This window comes from Ovis aries, chromosome X, assembly GCF_016772045.2.
Source record: "Ovis aries strain OAR_USU_Benz2616 breed Rambouillet chromosome X, ARS-UI_Ramb_v3.0, whole genome shotgun sequence".
In the NCBI taxonomy this organism is placed as follows: domain Eukaryota; kingdom Metazoa; phylum Chordata; class Mammalia; order Artiodactyla; family Bovidae; genus Ovis; species Ovis aries.
In genome coordinates this window covers 140,627,465-140,644,667 of record NC_056080.1, presented here as the reverse complement: position 1 = coordinate 140,644,667, position 17,203 = coordinate 140,627,465, and positions in this window count along the sequence as shown.

Genomic DNA, 17,203 nt, shown 5'->3' with positions numbered 1-17,203 from the left:
AGGATTTGAAACAGCTCAAATAGAATTCCATCACCTCCACTAGCATTGTTCATAGTGATGCTTTCTAAGGCCCACTTGACTTCACATTCCAAGATGTCTGGCTCTAGATGAGTGATCACATCATCATGATTATCTGGGTCATGAAGATCTTTTTTGTACAGTTCTTCCATGTATTCTTGCCACCTCTTCTTAATATCTTCTGCTTCTGTTAGGTCCAGACCATTTCTGTCCTTTATTGAGCCCATCTTTGCATGAAATGTTTCTTTGGTATATCTAATTTTCTTGAAGAGATCTCTAGTATTTCCCATTCTGTTGTTTTCCTCTATTTCTTTGCATTGATTGCTGAAGAAGGCTTTCTTATCTCTTCTTGCTATTCTTTGGAACTCTGCATTCAGATGCTTATATCTTTCCTTTTCTCCTTTGCTTTTCACCTCTCTTCTTTTCACAGCTATTTGTAAGGCCTCCACAGACAGCCATTTTGCTTTTTTGCATTTCTTTTCCATGGGGATGGTCTTGATCCCTGTCTCCTGTACAATGTCACGAACCTCATTCCATTGTTCATCAGGCACTCTATCTATCAGATTTAGGCCCTTAAATCTATTTCTCACTTCCAGTGTATAATTATAAGGAATTTGATTTAGGTCATACATGAATGGTCTAGCAGTTTTCCCTACTTTCTTCAATTTAAGTCTGAATTTGGCAATAAGGAGTTCATGATCTGAGCCACAGTCAGCTCCCTGTCTTGTTTTTGTTGACTGTATAGAGCTTCTCCATCTTTGGCTGCAAAGAACATAATCAATCTGATTTCGGTGTTGACCATCTGGTGATGTTCATGTGTAGAGTCTTCTCTTGTGTTGTTGGAAGAGGGTGTTTGCTATGACCAGTGCATTTTCTTGGCAAAACTCTATTAGTCCTTGCCCTGCTTCATTCAGCATTCCAAGGCCAAATTTGCCTGTTACTCCAGGTGTTTCTTGACTTCCTACTTTTGCATTCCAGTCCCCTATAATGAAAAGTACATCTTTTTTTGGTGTTAGTTCTAAAAGGTCTTGTAGGTTTTCATAAAAATATTCAATTTCAGTTTCTTCAGCGTTACTGGTTGGGGCATAGACTTGGATTACCGTGATATTGAATGGTTTGCCTTGGAAACGAACAGAGATCATTCTGTCGTTTTTGAGATTGCACACAAAGGTCATTTTTCATTCCAATCCCAAGTAAAGGCAATGCCAAAGAATGCTCAAACTACTGCACAATTGCACTCACCTCACATGCCAGTAAAGTAATGATCAAAATTCTCCAAGCCAGGCTTCAGCAACACGTGAACCGTGAACTCCCTGATGATCAAGCTGGTTTTAGAAAAGGCAGAGGAACCAGAGATCAAATTGCCAACATCCACTGGATCATGGAAAAAGCAAGAGAGTTCCAGAAAAACATCTCTTTCTTCTTTATTGACTATGCCAAAGCCTTTGACTGTGTGGATTACAATAAACTGTGGAAAATTCTGAAAGAGATGGGAATACAGACCACCTGACCTGCCTCTTGAGAAATCTGTATGCAGGTCAGGAAGCAACAGTTAGAACTGGACATGGAACAACAGACTGGTTCCAAATAGGAAAAGGAGTACGTCAAGGCTGTATATTGTCACCCTGCTTATTTAACTTCTATGCAGAGTACATCATGAGAAACGCTGGACTGGAAGAAACACAAGCTGGAATCAAGCCTTTTGGGAGAAATATCAATAACCTCAGATATGCAGATGACACCACCCTAATGGCAGAAAGTGAAGAGGAGCTAAAAAGCCTCTTGATGAAAGTGAAAGAGGAGAGTGAAAATGTTGCCTTAAAGCTCAACATTCAGAAAACGAAGATCATGGCATCTGGTCCCATCACTTCATGGGAAATTGATGGGGAAACAGTAGAAACAGTGTCAGACTTTATTTTGGGGGGTTCTAATATCATTGCAGATGGTGACTGAAACCATGAAAGTAAAAGATGCTTACTCCTCGGAAGAAAAGTTATGACCAACCTAGACAGTATATTCAAAAGCAGAGACATTACTTTGCTGACTAAGGTCCGTCTATTCAAGGCTATTGTTTTTCCTGTGGTCATGTATGGATGTGAGAGTTGGACTGTGAAGAAAGCTGAGCGCCGAAGAATTGATGCTTTTGAACTGTGGTGTTGGAGAAGACTCTTGAGAGTCCCTTGGACTGCAAGGAGATCCAACCAGTCCATTCTGAAGGAGATCAGCCCTGGGATTTCTTTGGAAGGAATGATGCTAAAGCTGAAGCTCCAGTACTTTGGCCACCTCATGCGAAGTGTTGACTCATTGGAAAAGACTCTGATGCTGGGAGGGATTGGGGGCAGGAGGAGTAGGGGACAACAGAGGATGAGATGGCTGGATGGCATCATGGACTCGATGGACGTGAGTCTGAGTAAACTCCGGGACATGTGATGGACAGGGAGGCCTGGTGTGCTGCGACTCATGGGGTCGCAAAGAATCGGACACGACTGAGCTACTGAACTGAACTGAACTGAAGGATTTAATAGCCAAATATATAAAGCATTAATACAACTCAACATTAGGAAAAAAAAAAAGCAATTTGATTGAAAAATGGCAGAAGACCTTAATGGACAGACATTTCCCCAAAGACGACATACAGATAACCAACAGACACAACAAGAAAAAGTGCTGAAAATAACTGGTCCTGGGAGAAATGAAAATAAAACTGGGAAGAGATAGCACCTCACTTCTGTCAAAATGGCTTCACTTAAAGGTCTACAAATAACAAATGTTGGTGAGAATGTGGAGAAAAGGGAATAATAGTACATTGTTGTTGGGATTTTAAAGTGGTGAAGCCACTATGAAAAACAACATGGAGGTCCCTCCAAAAACTAAATATAGAATAACCATATAATCCAGCAATTCCACTACTCGATAGGTGTCTAAAAAAATTAATACATGAATTTGACAAGATACACGTACCCCAGTGTTCCAGCATCATTACTTACAATAGCCAAGATATGTTAGCAACATAAGTGCCCATCAAAAACAGATGAATGTGTAAAGATCTGTAAGTATATATATGAGAGTGGAATATCAGTCAGCCATAAAATCAATTATATCCTACCATTTACAGCAATATGGATGGATCAAGAGAGTATTAAGCTTAGTGAAATAAATCAGACAAAGAAAGGCAAATACTGTATGTAATCACTTATATGTGGAATATATATATGTGTGTGTGTGTGTATAGGCTAAGTAATGTAAAAAGAAGAGACATTACTTTGCCAACAAATGTCTGTCTTAACCAAAGCTCTGGTTTTTCCAATAGTCATGTATGAATAAATGTGAGAGTTGGACCATAAAGAAGGCTGAGCACTAAAGAATTTATGCTTTTGAGCTGTGGTGTTGGGGACGACTCTTGAGAGACTCTTGGACTGCAGGGAAATCAAATCAGTCAATCCTAAAGGAAATCAATCCTGAATATTCATTGGAAGGATACACACACACACACACACACACACATATATATATATACTAGTATATAGTAATGTACTATAGTTGATATTTCATCATTGTGTCTTTTACAAAAAATAATTTTAAAATCATAATAACATAGTCAAGATTAATTAATGTTGGTTTTTCTTTTTTTGCCTTAGATATAATCAAGAACTTTCAAAGTGTGTGAAATCTTCACAATTTTTTTTCATATCACATTTTACTGCAATTGTTTCTTTTCTTGACTTGTTATTACTATTTTTTTAACTTTTAATTTTATGTTGGGGTACAGCTGATTAACAATGTTGTGGTAGTTTCTGGTGCACAGTGAAGAGACTCAGCCATATACATGTATCCATTCGCTCTCAAACTTGCTTTCCATCCAGGCTGGCCTATACACTGAGAGTTTACTATATTTTGAATTTCGTTTGGTGGGAAAAAAAAAAAACAAAAAACAACTCTGTGTGTATGTGTGTGTGTGTGTGTGTGTGTGTGTGTGTATTTTTAGGAAGAGGGGAAAATCATGCAGGTAATTATCCAAACCTTGTGATACACAATAAAATGGACAGTGGAATGAGATTCTTCTTCATTTTTTAATAATTATTACTAAATAATCAATTTATTTTTCTTATTATACTGTATCTGATTGTAGAATTTGTGTGTATTTATGTCTGTGTACATTTTAATGAAAATGAAGACATTTTATTTTTATACCTGTAATGCAACTTTTAGATTGTTACTTCTTCAGTGGAAATGCTATTTTTTTCCAAATAAATTGACAGTCATAAGACAGATATCTTAATGATTGCATGAAAAATCTGTTATATTCTGGCCAGAAACATGCTTATAGTTTTTTTTTTTTTAAGACAAATTCTAATTTTGGAAACTAGTTTACTTCTTGTTTCTGTATTCTAGATTTCATAATATTTCTTTTAAATTCATTATGAGAATGAATTGAGGAAGCCTAATGTCCTGAAAAAGAATGAAATTTTTATATTTGTTTAGGTAGGAAAATGGATAATAAAAGTTAAGACTTAAAACAGCAACATGATTAGAAAAAGCAACATCCCAAAAAAAGAAAACTTTTGTTCCAAGAAACATAGTCATGTAAATGGCATTTTGTGTTGATTCATATAATGGTTTTGATTTCTTCAATACACGGTAATAATCCTGATTTTAATACTTCACCTTTCATTTGAGCTTTTATTGACTATATTTGCATTTCTTAGAAATTATTTTGACAATATTGCACCTATATAATCTGGACTTGTCAATTGGAACTAAACCAACTCCAAACAAATTATATAATAACTGGACAATTAAAACGCTTCCTTCAAAACTTTTGTGAATGGAGCGGCCAGGATGGCAGAGTAGGAAGACCATGAGTTCATGTCTTCCATAGGCACACCAAACTTACAACAATGTACAGAGCAAATATCAATGAAAATAGAAGAATAGCAGAAAAAATCTACAGCTAAAGATACAAAGAAAGAACCACAAGTAGATGGGTAGAAGGGGAAGTGACACAATACATGGACACAATCCCATACCACTGGGTAGGCAATCCACAAATGGGAGGATAATTATAATTGCAGAGGTTCTCCCAAAGGAGCCAAGGATCCAAGCTACACATCAGTATTCCAAGCCCAGAGGTCTTGCACCAGGAGGATGAGCCCTCGTGTTTGGTTTTAAATGTTAGTGGGACTTAATTTCAGGAGGGCCAGAGGGCTGTGGGAAATAGAGACTCCACTCTTAAAGAGAGCACACAAAATCTCATGTGCTCTGAGACCAAAGGCAGAAGCAGTTATTTGAAAGGAGGCTGGGTCAGACTCACCTGCTGATCTGGAAGATTCTCCCAGAGAGTCAGGCACCAACTGGGACTCATCGTGGTGACATAGATGCTGGCAGCAGATATTTTTTAAAGCTTACACCTCCATGAGGACACTGGTGTTGGCAAATGCCATTTTGGAATCCCCCTTTACTTTATTAGTGCTGGGACCTGGCCCACTAGTTGTCAGCACCAGTCCTGGGATGATCCATGCCAAGCAGCTCCCTGGGCAGGGACACAGCTGTCTTAGGGTTCCCTGAGCCCCCAGCAACCCCAAGACAACCCCACCCCACCCCCGTTCATCTGTGGTGCAACACCAACGCCAAAAAAGAGAAATAAATACTTTATGATTTTACTTATATGTGGAATCTAAAAACACAAACAAATGAACAAACCTAACTAAACACAGAGTTATAGATACAAAGAACAAACATTGTTGCCATAGGGAGGGTAGTGGTTGGAGGATAAAAACAGATGAGGGAGTTAAGAGGTACAAAGTCAATTACAAAATAAATGAGTCATGGACATGAAGTGCACAAGTGTGAGGAATATAGTCAATAGTTTTGTGATATCCTTGCATGGTAACAAATGGCAACATCATAATGACCATATTGAAATGTATAGAATTATCAAACCAATATGTTGTGTATCAGGAAGTAACAAAGTGTTATAGGTCACTTATATGCCCAAAACATACAAACAAACTCTTACAAAAAGAGATCAGATTTGTGGTTACCAGAGGTGGGGAATGAGAGGGAGGGAGAATTGTATGAAGGTAGTCAAAAGGTACAAACTTCCAGTTATAGGATAAATAAGTACTAAGGATGTAATAAACAACATGATAAAATATTCATTGTACGAAAGTTGTTAACAGAGTAAATTCTAAGAGCTCACATCACAAGGAAATTTTTTTCTATTTTTTTAATGTTATATCTACATGAAATGATGGATGTTCAATAAACTTATGAAAATCATTTCTTGATGTATGTATGTAAGTCAAATTATTACACGGTACATTAAAATTATACAGTGATGGTTATCATTTGTATCTCAATAAAACTGAAAGGATAAAAGCAAAGAAAAACAGATAAACTTCTTCCTTCAAAAACCCTGCACCCAAATTACTAGATGGGCATTGTGGACTGTGAATCTGACTTACTCAGTACCCTTACTAATCTTTGCCAACTGCCAATACCTGGCTTTGCAATTTCTAAGTTTCGATTTTAGTGACCTTCACCAATATTATATTATAGCAACATGACTGCAAACTGAACATTGCTGTTACCTACTTTTTTTCAATTAAAAAAATACTTTTCTCATATAAACTAGATTGAGGAATAACTCATATACGATAAAGCATATCCATTTAAAATGTATAAACTGATGGGTTTTGATACCTGTATATAGCCATAAAACCAGTTTCACAATCAGGATGGAGAACACTTCTAATATTTTCCCCAAAATTCTTTCTGCCTCCTTGACATTCATCCTTCCTTCAGCTCATATTTGTTTCTTTTTTCTTCAAATTTTTGCCTCCAACTCTCTGGTCACAGCACAGTGTCTTTACAATTCCTTGCTTCCAGTATGCATCTTACAGGTCTCTTGATTGTTGCTTTCCTCCTAGCTCTACTTCTTTCATTAATTGCTTAAAATGGCTAAATACTACAACTATATTCTTTCCAGCTCTCTTAATCTTCTGTTCACCTTGTCTTGGTAATCAGCATCTCTGCAACATTCAATTTTTCCCTCTGTGATTCAGGGCTATAGAGTTTTCCTGGGGGAAAAGCACGTATCCTTTGAGATTAGATCCACTACAAATTCATGATCCTCAACTTCAGCTGTCAAGACAGCTAATAAGTTTTCTACACATTCCTAGTTGGTTCCCTTTTCTGTGCCCCACAATAGCTGTTCTAAACCTTACCAATTTTATTAATATCCCTTCCCTTTCTACCGTTCATTTTAACAAAGGGTTTAGTAGCCTAACTCAGTGATATTCTTCAACATCCCTTAGCTTTCAAATATGTCTGTACTTTCACATCTATCTGTCTCATTTAATTTTGTCTCAGAGGAAGATGGGCTTCTGTTCTCTTCTAAAGATAACCTATCCTTGGTGCTCTTGAACTCATACCCTCCATTTCCACCAGAACTTTATTTAATCTATTATCCTCTTTTTCTTATATAGCTAACCTCTCTCTATCCTTTTCTCCTTCTTTCTTTTCTCTCTTTTTTTTTTTACCTCTTCCCTCCCTCCCTTTCCTCTTCTTTTTCCTTCCCCCACCTCTTCATTTTCTCCTAATTAGTTTCTATATATGGTTATCTGTGGTGACAATTACAACCAAGAGCCAAAAATAAAAATCTCCCCCAATCCTCACTTATCATATTAGCTGTTAGCCAGTTTCTCTTCTTCAATACACAGATTCCTTAAAAAAGATATCTGTGCTCACTGCTCTACTTTTTACCCTTATTTACCCTTCTTCCTATTCTATTGTGCTTCCTGCCAGTATAACTCTGTCAAAATGTTCTTGAATAGTGGCATTTAGTTAGCATTTATAAACTGTCAGGTATGTAAGAGATAGAGCCATGAATAAGACAAAGTCCCTGCTTTCATCGAGCTTACATTCTGGAGAAGGGAGACAGACTATAAACAAACAAGTAAATGCACAATGATTTATTTGTGAGACACAGCCCAGTGCCACAATGGGGAAAAAAAAATAGTGTAAGATGACATAAAGAATGACTGAGAGAGGGTTACTTAGCCTGACTGATCAGAGAAGGCCTCTTTGAGAAATTGTCATTTGAGTTGAACCCTGAATGATGGAAGAAATTTATCATGTAAAAATCTGGGAGAAAAATATTCTGAAATTGGAAACAGCCAGGGGACAGAGCAGTTTAACTATGTCATAAAAAGCTAGGTCAAAAGTGGCAGAAATTGATGTTTGAAAGCTAGGTACAGGTCAGATCATGTAGTTCCTGTGTATCTGGTGAATACTCTAACTCATCCAACTGTGATGAGAAATTATTGAAGAGTTGAGAGCAGGGAACTTGCACGATCTGACTTGTCTTTGTGAAAAAGATTACTTTGGCTGCTGATAGATAATTGACCATACTGGGGCAGGAACCGAAACAAAGAAACCAATTAGTAGGCTGTTGCAGTAGTATGAGTAAGTCATGGTGGTGTACCAATTACCTGTTCACTTTTGTGCCCTTGCTCATCCATTTCTTTCTGTGTGGTGAACTCTGATTCATAATTCAGCTCAATCATTACCTTTATGGAAAGTATCCTCCAATCTCCAGTCACTGTTCACTAGATATAAATAACTGCTTCTTCATCTGGGTTCATATAGAGATTAGTTTCCATGTACAAACCATGGAATTAGGTTGCTTGAAATGGGACCCTGCTTTTACCTCTATTGTGAGTCGATTTGTATGACCTTAAAATTCATATTTAGAACTGGACACAGAACAACCGACTGGTTCCAAATAGGAAAAGGAGTATGTCAAGGATGTATATTGTCACCCTGCTTATTTAACTTATATGCAGAGTACAGCATGAGAAACGCTGGGCTGGAAGAAGCACAAGCTGAAATCAAGATTGCCAGGAGAAATATCAGTAACCTCAGATATGCAGATGACATCACCCTTATGGCAGAAAGTGAAAAGGAACTAAAAAGCCTCTTGATGAAAGTGAAAGAGTAGAATTAAAAGATTGGCTTAAAGTTCAACATTCAGAAAAAGATCATGGTATCTGGTCCCATCATTTCATGGCAAATAGATAAGGAAACAGTGGAAACAGTGTCAGACTTTATTTCTTGGGGCTTCAAAATCACTGCAGATAGTGATTGGAGCCATGAAATTAAAAGAGCTTACTCCTTGGAAGGAAAGTTATGACCAACCTAGATAGTATATTAAAAAGCAAAGACATTACTTTGTCAACAAAGGCCGGTCTAGTTAAGGCTATGGTTTATCCAGTGGTCATGTATGGATGTGAAAGTTGGACTGTGAAGAAGGCTGAGCGCCAAAGAATTGATGCTTTTGAACTGTGATGTTAGAGAAGACGCTTGAGAGTCCCTTGGACTGCAAGGAGACCCAACCAGTTCATCCTAAAGGAAATCAGTCCTGGCTGTTCATTGGAAGGAATGATGCTGAAGCTGAAACTCCAATACTTTGGCCACCTCATGGAAAGAGTTGACTCATTGGGAAAGACCCTGATGCTGGGAGGGATTGGGGGCAGGAGGAGAAGGGGAAAACAGAGGATGAGATGGCTGGATGGCATTGCCAGCTCAATGAACATGAATTTAGGTAAACTCCGGGAGTTGGTGATGGACAGGGAGGCCTGGCGCACTGTGATTCATGTGGTCGCAAGGAGTCGTATATGACTGAGTGACTGAACTGAACTGAACTGAAAATTCATATGTTGAGATCCAATCCCCCAGTGCCTCATATCATGATGTTATTTGGGAATAATGTCATTGTAGAAATAATTACTTAAGATGAAGTCATACTGCAGTGGGTTGGGCCCCTAATCCAATATGACAGCTGACTAAGAAAAAGGGTAAATTTGGACAATGACATGCTCAAACAAGAACATCATATGAAGATAAAAGTGACATGGGGATTGGATCTCAACTTATGAATTTTCAGTTCAGTTCAGTTCAGTCACTCAGTCATATACAACTCCTTGCGACCACATAAATTGCAGTGTGCCAGGCCTCCCTGTCCATCACCAACTCCCGGAGTTTACCCAAACTCAAGTTCATTGAGTCGGCAATGCCAAATAATGCCAGCAAACCAATAAAAGCTAGAAGAGCAGCATGGAATGGATTTCTTTCTCCAGGCCATGAGAAGGAATCAGCCCCACCAACATCTTGATCTCATCTTCTAGCCACCAGAACTTCAAGACAATAAATTTCTGTTGTCTGTGTGATCACTTTGTAGTACTTTGTTACTGCAATCCTAGTGAACTATCAGATTTTGGTGCAGCAGCAGAACACTTCTGTAACAAATATCTAAAAATGTGGAAGTGACTTTGAACATTCCAGCTGGGTAAGGAAAGGTAGAGGATAGGAGAGTTTGGAGGCTCTTGCTAGAAGAAGACTAGATTACCTTGAGGAGATTGATGATAGAAATATGGATGTTAAAGGAGATTCTGATGAAGATTCAGAATGAAAAGTGATTTGTAGAGAAAGCTTTTATTGTCAAAGAATACATATATCATCATGCCAAGAATGCTGTAAGAAAAATTAACATTAAAGATACTTCTGCTGAAATCTTAGGTAAAAAGTAAGAAAACGTTATTGTAAACTGGAGTAAAGTCAGCCCTTATTGTAAAGCTGCAGAGAACTTGACTAAATTATGTTTTGTTGAATGAAAAGTAGAACTTATAAGGGATGAACTTCGATACTTAGCTGATGAGACGTCTAAGCAAAGTGTGGAAGATGTTGCTTCGTTTCTTCTTGCCACGCATAATGTGAAAAAAAATATTAAAAAACAAGGACCTAGTGCATAACAGTATAATACAGGGAACTGTATTCAATATTTTGTAATAACCCATATAGGAAAATAATCTGAAAAAAAGATATTTGTATTTGTATAACTGAATCTCTTTGCTGTACACCTGAAACTACCACAGCACTGTTAATCAAATATATTACAATATAAAATAAGAAGTTAAAAAAAGGAACCATAACTTGAAGGTTTGAAAAATTCTCAACCTGTCCATATTACTTAAAATGTAAAAAAGTACACTGTGGAAAGAACAATAAGGTTGTGACTAGACAACCATTTGCTAAAGAGATTAGGTGTGTGCCTTTTGTATCCAATCACCATCTCGGGAGAAATGTTTCCACCTTGGACTGAAGGAGACAGAGGGGAGGAAAAGAAGGAAGGTTGCTAGACTCCTGAGATTATATATGAAGGAAATAGATCTATAAAGATATTTGGGTGAAAACTGTGTTATCCTTCAGCAAAGTGACCCCAAAAGTGTTTCAGTGGCTAGCCTGGTTCCATGAGGCAAGGCTGCCACTTAGGGCTGAGGATACAATGTCTGCATACAGCCCTGAGAAGACATGGCTAGAACTCTAGTTGGTGCAGAGGACAGAGCTTCAAGTCAAAGATGATTATTCTTAAACAGTAAAAGTTAAAGAAATTTATCAACTAGCTTTTGGACTTGCTAGGGGCTTGTGATCCCCTTTTCCTTCTATTTCTCCCTTTTGGAATGGGAAGATCTATCCTGTACCTTTCCTACCACTGTATTTTTGAAACACAAAATTTGTTATCTGGTTTTCCAGGTTCACAGATAGAGAGGGATTTTGCTCCAGGATGCATCTTACCATGAGTCTCACCTATACCTGATGTAGATGATATGTGAATGAGTTTTTCAATGTCCGCTTGATACTGGGTAGGATGGATTAAGACTTTGGAAGATGTAGAAAGATGATGAATGCATTTTGCACATGAGAAGGATATGCATGTTTATGAGTTAAATTGTGTCCTCTAAATTCCTGTGTTGAAGTCCTAAACCCTAATGCCTGAGAATATGACTTTAATTTGTAATACAGTTATTGCAGATGGAATTAGTTAAGGTGAGGTCATACTGAAGTTGGAGGGTGCTGTAGAAGGAGGTCATCGAGAAGAGGTGACTGCTTGTTGACCCAGGAGTTGGACCTGGGTGATTGGAGGCGCCTCACTTCTTAATCTGTCCTTGGAATGTATGTTCTGCTCCTCATCCTTATGCTAGGAGATATTTCAAGAATGCATCCTTGAGATAACAATGTATTGTTGACATCATTTGGACTAAGTAAATGACAACCCCATCAAGGTCTATCTATAAACTTTTAAGATTCTGTCTGATAAGGGCAGATATCTACCTGTCTTGTGGCCACCCAAGACAAACCTCATATTTAAGTTCCTTTGCTTATTAAAATTGCCATCTACCAGTCTGTGGTGGTCTAATTCTTTCTTCAGTCTCTCCTTGTCTTCCAAGTATGTGGCCCAGTTTCATATTTAACACGAGAACTCCTAAGGCTGCAAACCAACAATCTCTAATCCAGCATGACTGGTATAAAAAGGGAGAAATTTGGGGTGGTCCTAAGAAAGCGGAGGAATAGGATGGGGAGACAACTTTCTCCCTCACAAATTCATCAAAAGAACATTTAAACGCTGAGTAAATTCTACAAAACAACTTCTGAATGCTGGCAGAGGACATCAGGCACCCAGAAAAGCAACCCATTGTCTTTGAAATGAGATGTTTTACCATCGGTGCTGTGTAGATGAAGAAGACTTGAGGCTACTGTAAAAATAAGACTTAAAATCAGAAGCAGGAGGTTTAAGTCCAATCCTGAGAACACCAGAGAACTCCTGAGTCCAGGGAACATTAATTGACAGGAGCTCATCAAACGCCTCCATACCTACACTGAAACCAAGCACCACCCAGGGGCCAACAAAGTGGTCTCCTTGTGCTGTTCCTCTGCCAGGCCCGCTCCAAAACAGAGCCCAAATGTCGTTCTAACTGGTAATTCTGGACACATTTCTCAGGGGGCAGGTAAAGTTGTCTGGTATTCCCATCTGTTTAAGAACTTTCCACAGTTTGTTTTGATCCACATAGTCAAAGACTTTAGTGTAGTCAGTGAACCAGAAGTAGATGTTTTCCTGGAATTCTCTTGCTTTTTCTATGATCCAGTGAATGTTGGCAATTTGATCACTGGCTCTTCCACCTTTTCTAAATCCAGCTTGATCATCTGGAAGTTCTTCGTTTACATCATGTTGAAGCCTAGCTTGAAATTTTTGAGCATTACTTTGATAGCGTAAGAGATGAGGGCATTTGTGCTGTAGTTTGAATGCTATTTAGCATTTCCCTTCTTTCAGATTTGCCAGGAGCCAGCGTGAGGAATTCCACCCATGACAAGGTCATGCAGCAAGAGATCTGATGGCAAGGCTAATCAGACCTCACGTTTTCCCCCTGGAATTTCCTGAGCATCCACCACCCCCCCTCAAAAAAATAAGAATCTGCCTGCTTTTCCACTCTTCTGATATTCTCTGGAAAAAAGTCAACTCAGGGCTTTAGTCTTCAGCATTTGAAAGGGATGTTTCAGTTAAATCCCCTCTGATTGCTCTCTAGCTTGCCTAACAGGTTCCCCAGATTGCTTACAGCTTGTGAATTGCTTACAGCCCCCCAACCGTGAGAGGCACAAAGCTTGAAAGCATCTTAAATATACACAGCCTTTTCTAAAGAGTTAAAAATTATATTGGTAGAGGGTTTTCACTGTTGATTCAATGACTGCTGCCAGGCCTCCATATTCTTTATCTTTTAGGCACCTGGAAGGATGTTACTCAATGTAAGCAGGATGTAGAAAAAGATACATAGTAGTTTTGATGTTAGCAACACTAGACTTTTGAGTTAATTGCTTCTCTTTTGCTGTAAATCACTGTACTCCCTCTACTTGTTATAAGTTGCTGTATCTTTGCTGTGTAAGAATGTAACGTTATTTAGTGCTTTCTGAGAGTGGCACAAGACCTTGGGAAGATCAACACAAATAAGTCTTCTGGTTGACAAACCCTTATCAGAAAAAAGCCTGTAAAATGTTAATTGGCCCTTTTGGCTGGAAGATGATGTAAATTACCTAAGATTGTGTATACAATTAGGTATGCAGAGAGAAAAGCCTGGTTTTGATAAGAGTCTGGACTGCTAACGCTGCATAACTTTGTGGTTACCCATTGATCTCCATGTTTTATTAAAAGTATAAAAGGCCTTCTGAACAATAGAGGATGGAGCTAGTTGCTGGACTGGCTTCCCCGGTGTCTCTCTCTCTCTTTCCTCTCCTCTTCACTCTAATTTCAGGCTGAATTTCCACCTGGGGCGTGGAGGCTTGCCAAGTCTATTTACTTGCCCTGGCTGTTAAGACTTGTGCAAAAGTGAGCCTAAGGCGAGGCACCCTTAGATATTCAAGCGAGCACCAGTGGCCCAACGTAGATGGTGCAAATTCCTTGTCTGAAATTTTATTGGTCTTCTACGTAATCCAAGCTATTCAGCCCTCTTCATCCACTTAATTTTCCTACTACACTATTATTTATTAATCTAATCATATCAATCAATAAATAAGTTTTTCTCACGCCAATGCCATCCACCCTTCGAATTCCCTGGATCCACCCGGGCTGGACCCCGGCACAGATTGGAATGAAAACTGACCTTTTTTAGCCCTATGACCATTGCTGAGTTTTCCAAGTTTGCTGGCATATTGAGTGCAGCACTTTAATAGCATCATCTTTTAGGATTTGAAATAGCTCAGCAGGGATTTCATCATCTCCACTACCTTTCTTTATAGTGATGCTTCGTAAGGCCCACTTGACCTCACACTCCAGGATGTCTGGCTCTATGTGAGTGATTACATCATTATGGTTATCTGAGTCATTAAGGTCTTTTTTGTATAGTTTTTCTGCGTATTCTTGCCACCTCTTCTTAATATCTTATACTTCTTCTGTTCAGTCCATACCATTTCTGTCTATTATTGTGCCTATTTTTGCATGAATAGTCCCGTTGGTATCTTTCTTTTCTTGAAGAGATCTCAAGACTTTTCCATTCTCCTGGTTTTCTCTATTTTTTTGTATTAATCACCAAGGAAGGCATTCTTATCTTTCCTTGATATTTTTTGGAACTTTGCATTCAGGTGGATATATCTTTCCTTTTCTCCTAGGTGGCAGTGGTCAACATGAAACTTACGATATATGTAAAGAGAGTGCTTACTGCCAAAAGCAACTCCAAGAGAGTCTCTCATTATGCCTTTCCATCCTCCTTTTACATCCCTTAATTTGTACTGATTTGTTTCTTATTGTACAAGTAATATAGAATTGATTTGGCTGATACATTGTGTATTTACCATTTTTAAGTTTTTATTTTATCGATTCCTCTTCTTTTTATAGTATTTGAATAGCTTGTCTTTATTACATAAAGCAAAAAACAGCTCATATATCCCTGACTGGTTTCATTCCGTGCTTCCTTCCTTCCTCCCTCTTTCTTTCTCTCCCTCCCTCCCTTCTTTCCTTCCTCCCTTTATCCTTCCTTCCTTTCTCTCCTTGGTTTTAAAATTCATGACTCACATTTTTCTATTTAATATTCTATAAGATGTTTGACATCCTTGATTGCAACTGCAAAATTCAGTCTCTATGCAATAACTAGGCAGCTGCAATCAATTTTAGAACACTAAAAGTACAACTGGGAATGCTTTCTATCCATTTTGGGGGGGGACCACACTTCAAATAATTTTGTTCCCTACAGGGGACAGTATATTGTCAAATGTGAAGTGAGTAGGGGGTGTTTACTATTTTAAACATGTTTCCATCATGGTTCTGCCCCTGCTGTTTTTCTGACAGCCTGGGTGGTTGGTTCAGTATTTTCCTGTGCTGAAAATAAGCCTTGCATGGTGAGAAATATATGCAGCTTTGGTAGCCTACTGAGGAGTGGGGATTAATTTAGATGTATCCCCACATTCCTTACAGTAAAATAAATAATGTGCAGACTGGACCAAAGTTATAAACCGCTTATAGCCTGTCATTGGAGACATCAATTTCTCAGAAAATTTGTCTCCAGTTCAGTCACTCAGTCATGTCTGATTCTTTGCAACCCCATGGATTGCAGCATGACAGGTTTCAGTGTTCATCACCAACTCCCAGAGCTTACTCAAACTCATGTCCATAGAGTCAGTGATGCCACTCAACCATCTCATCCGCTGCCGTCCCCTTCTCCTCCCACTTTCAATCTTTCCCAGCATCAGGGTCTTTTCCGATGAGTCAGTTCTTTGTATCAAGTGGCCAAAGTATTAAAGTTTAAGCTTCAGCATCAGTCCTTCCAATGAATATTCAGGACTGATTTACTTTAGGATTGACTAGTTGGATCTTCTTGTGGTCCAAGGGACTCTCAAGAGTCCTCTCTAACATCACAGTTCAAAAGCATCAATTTATTGGCACTCAGCTTTCTTTATAGGCCAACTCTCACATCCATACATGACTACTGGAAAAACTACAACTTTGACTAGATGGATCTTTGCTGGCAAAGTAGCATCTCTGCTTTTTAATATTCTGTCTAGGTAGGTCATAGCTTTTCTTCTAAGGAGCAAGTGTCTTTGGTTTTCATTTTGCTAAAATCTATCCAATTACAGGATTTATTGTTTCAAATTAAATCTCATTTGTAATAACATTTTAAGCCCTAGTTTTCTTAAACCAGAACACATGATATATTGTTATGCCATTTGACAATGAATGGAAGTGTTTACAGTAACTCCTTTTGGTGATAATGATAATGAGAGCCATAAACTGAATGCCCTTCTATATGCTTTGAAGAGAGCTTAGCTTCTATACATAAACATGTTTTCATTCATATTTTACCTAAGACTTTACTAGCCTTATGAGTTATGCAGATTGTATCAAGCAGACTGTTCTGCAGGAAGCATATAGAGGTGATGATTGATATCTAATCCCTTTCAAAATCACTAATGAGATCTTCTGGGCAGAGTTTATGGATCTGCTTATCTTGCCAGATGTGTACATGGGTGTCTGAAATCACTCATTGACTACTGGAATGATTTCTCCTTCTTGAGCTCTTCTTTCCTGCTCCCCTGCCCTTGTAACAGACAGAATAAATATGATCCCTCTCTGCCTCTCTCTCTCTCTTTTGCTCTATCATTATACCCACATACATACTAATTGAAAGTTACCCCATTTGCTAGTTGCAATGATTTATGTGACCCCTTGACTAGTTGAGATTCCCTGGTGGCTCAGATGGTAAAGAGTTTGCCTGCAATGTGGGAGACCTGGGTTTGATCCCTAAGTCAGGAACATCCCCTGGAGGAGGAAATGGCAACCTACTCCAGTATTCTTGCCTGGGAAATC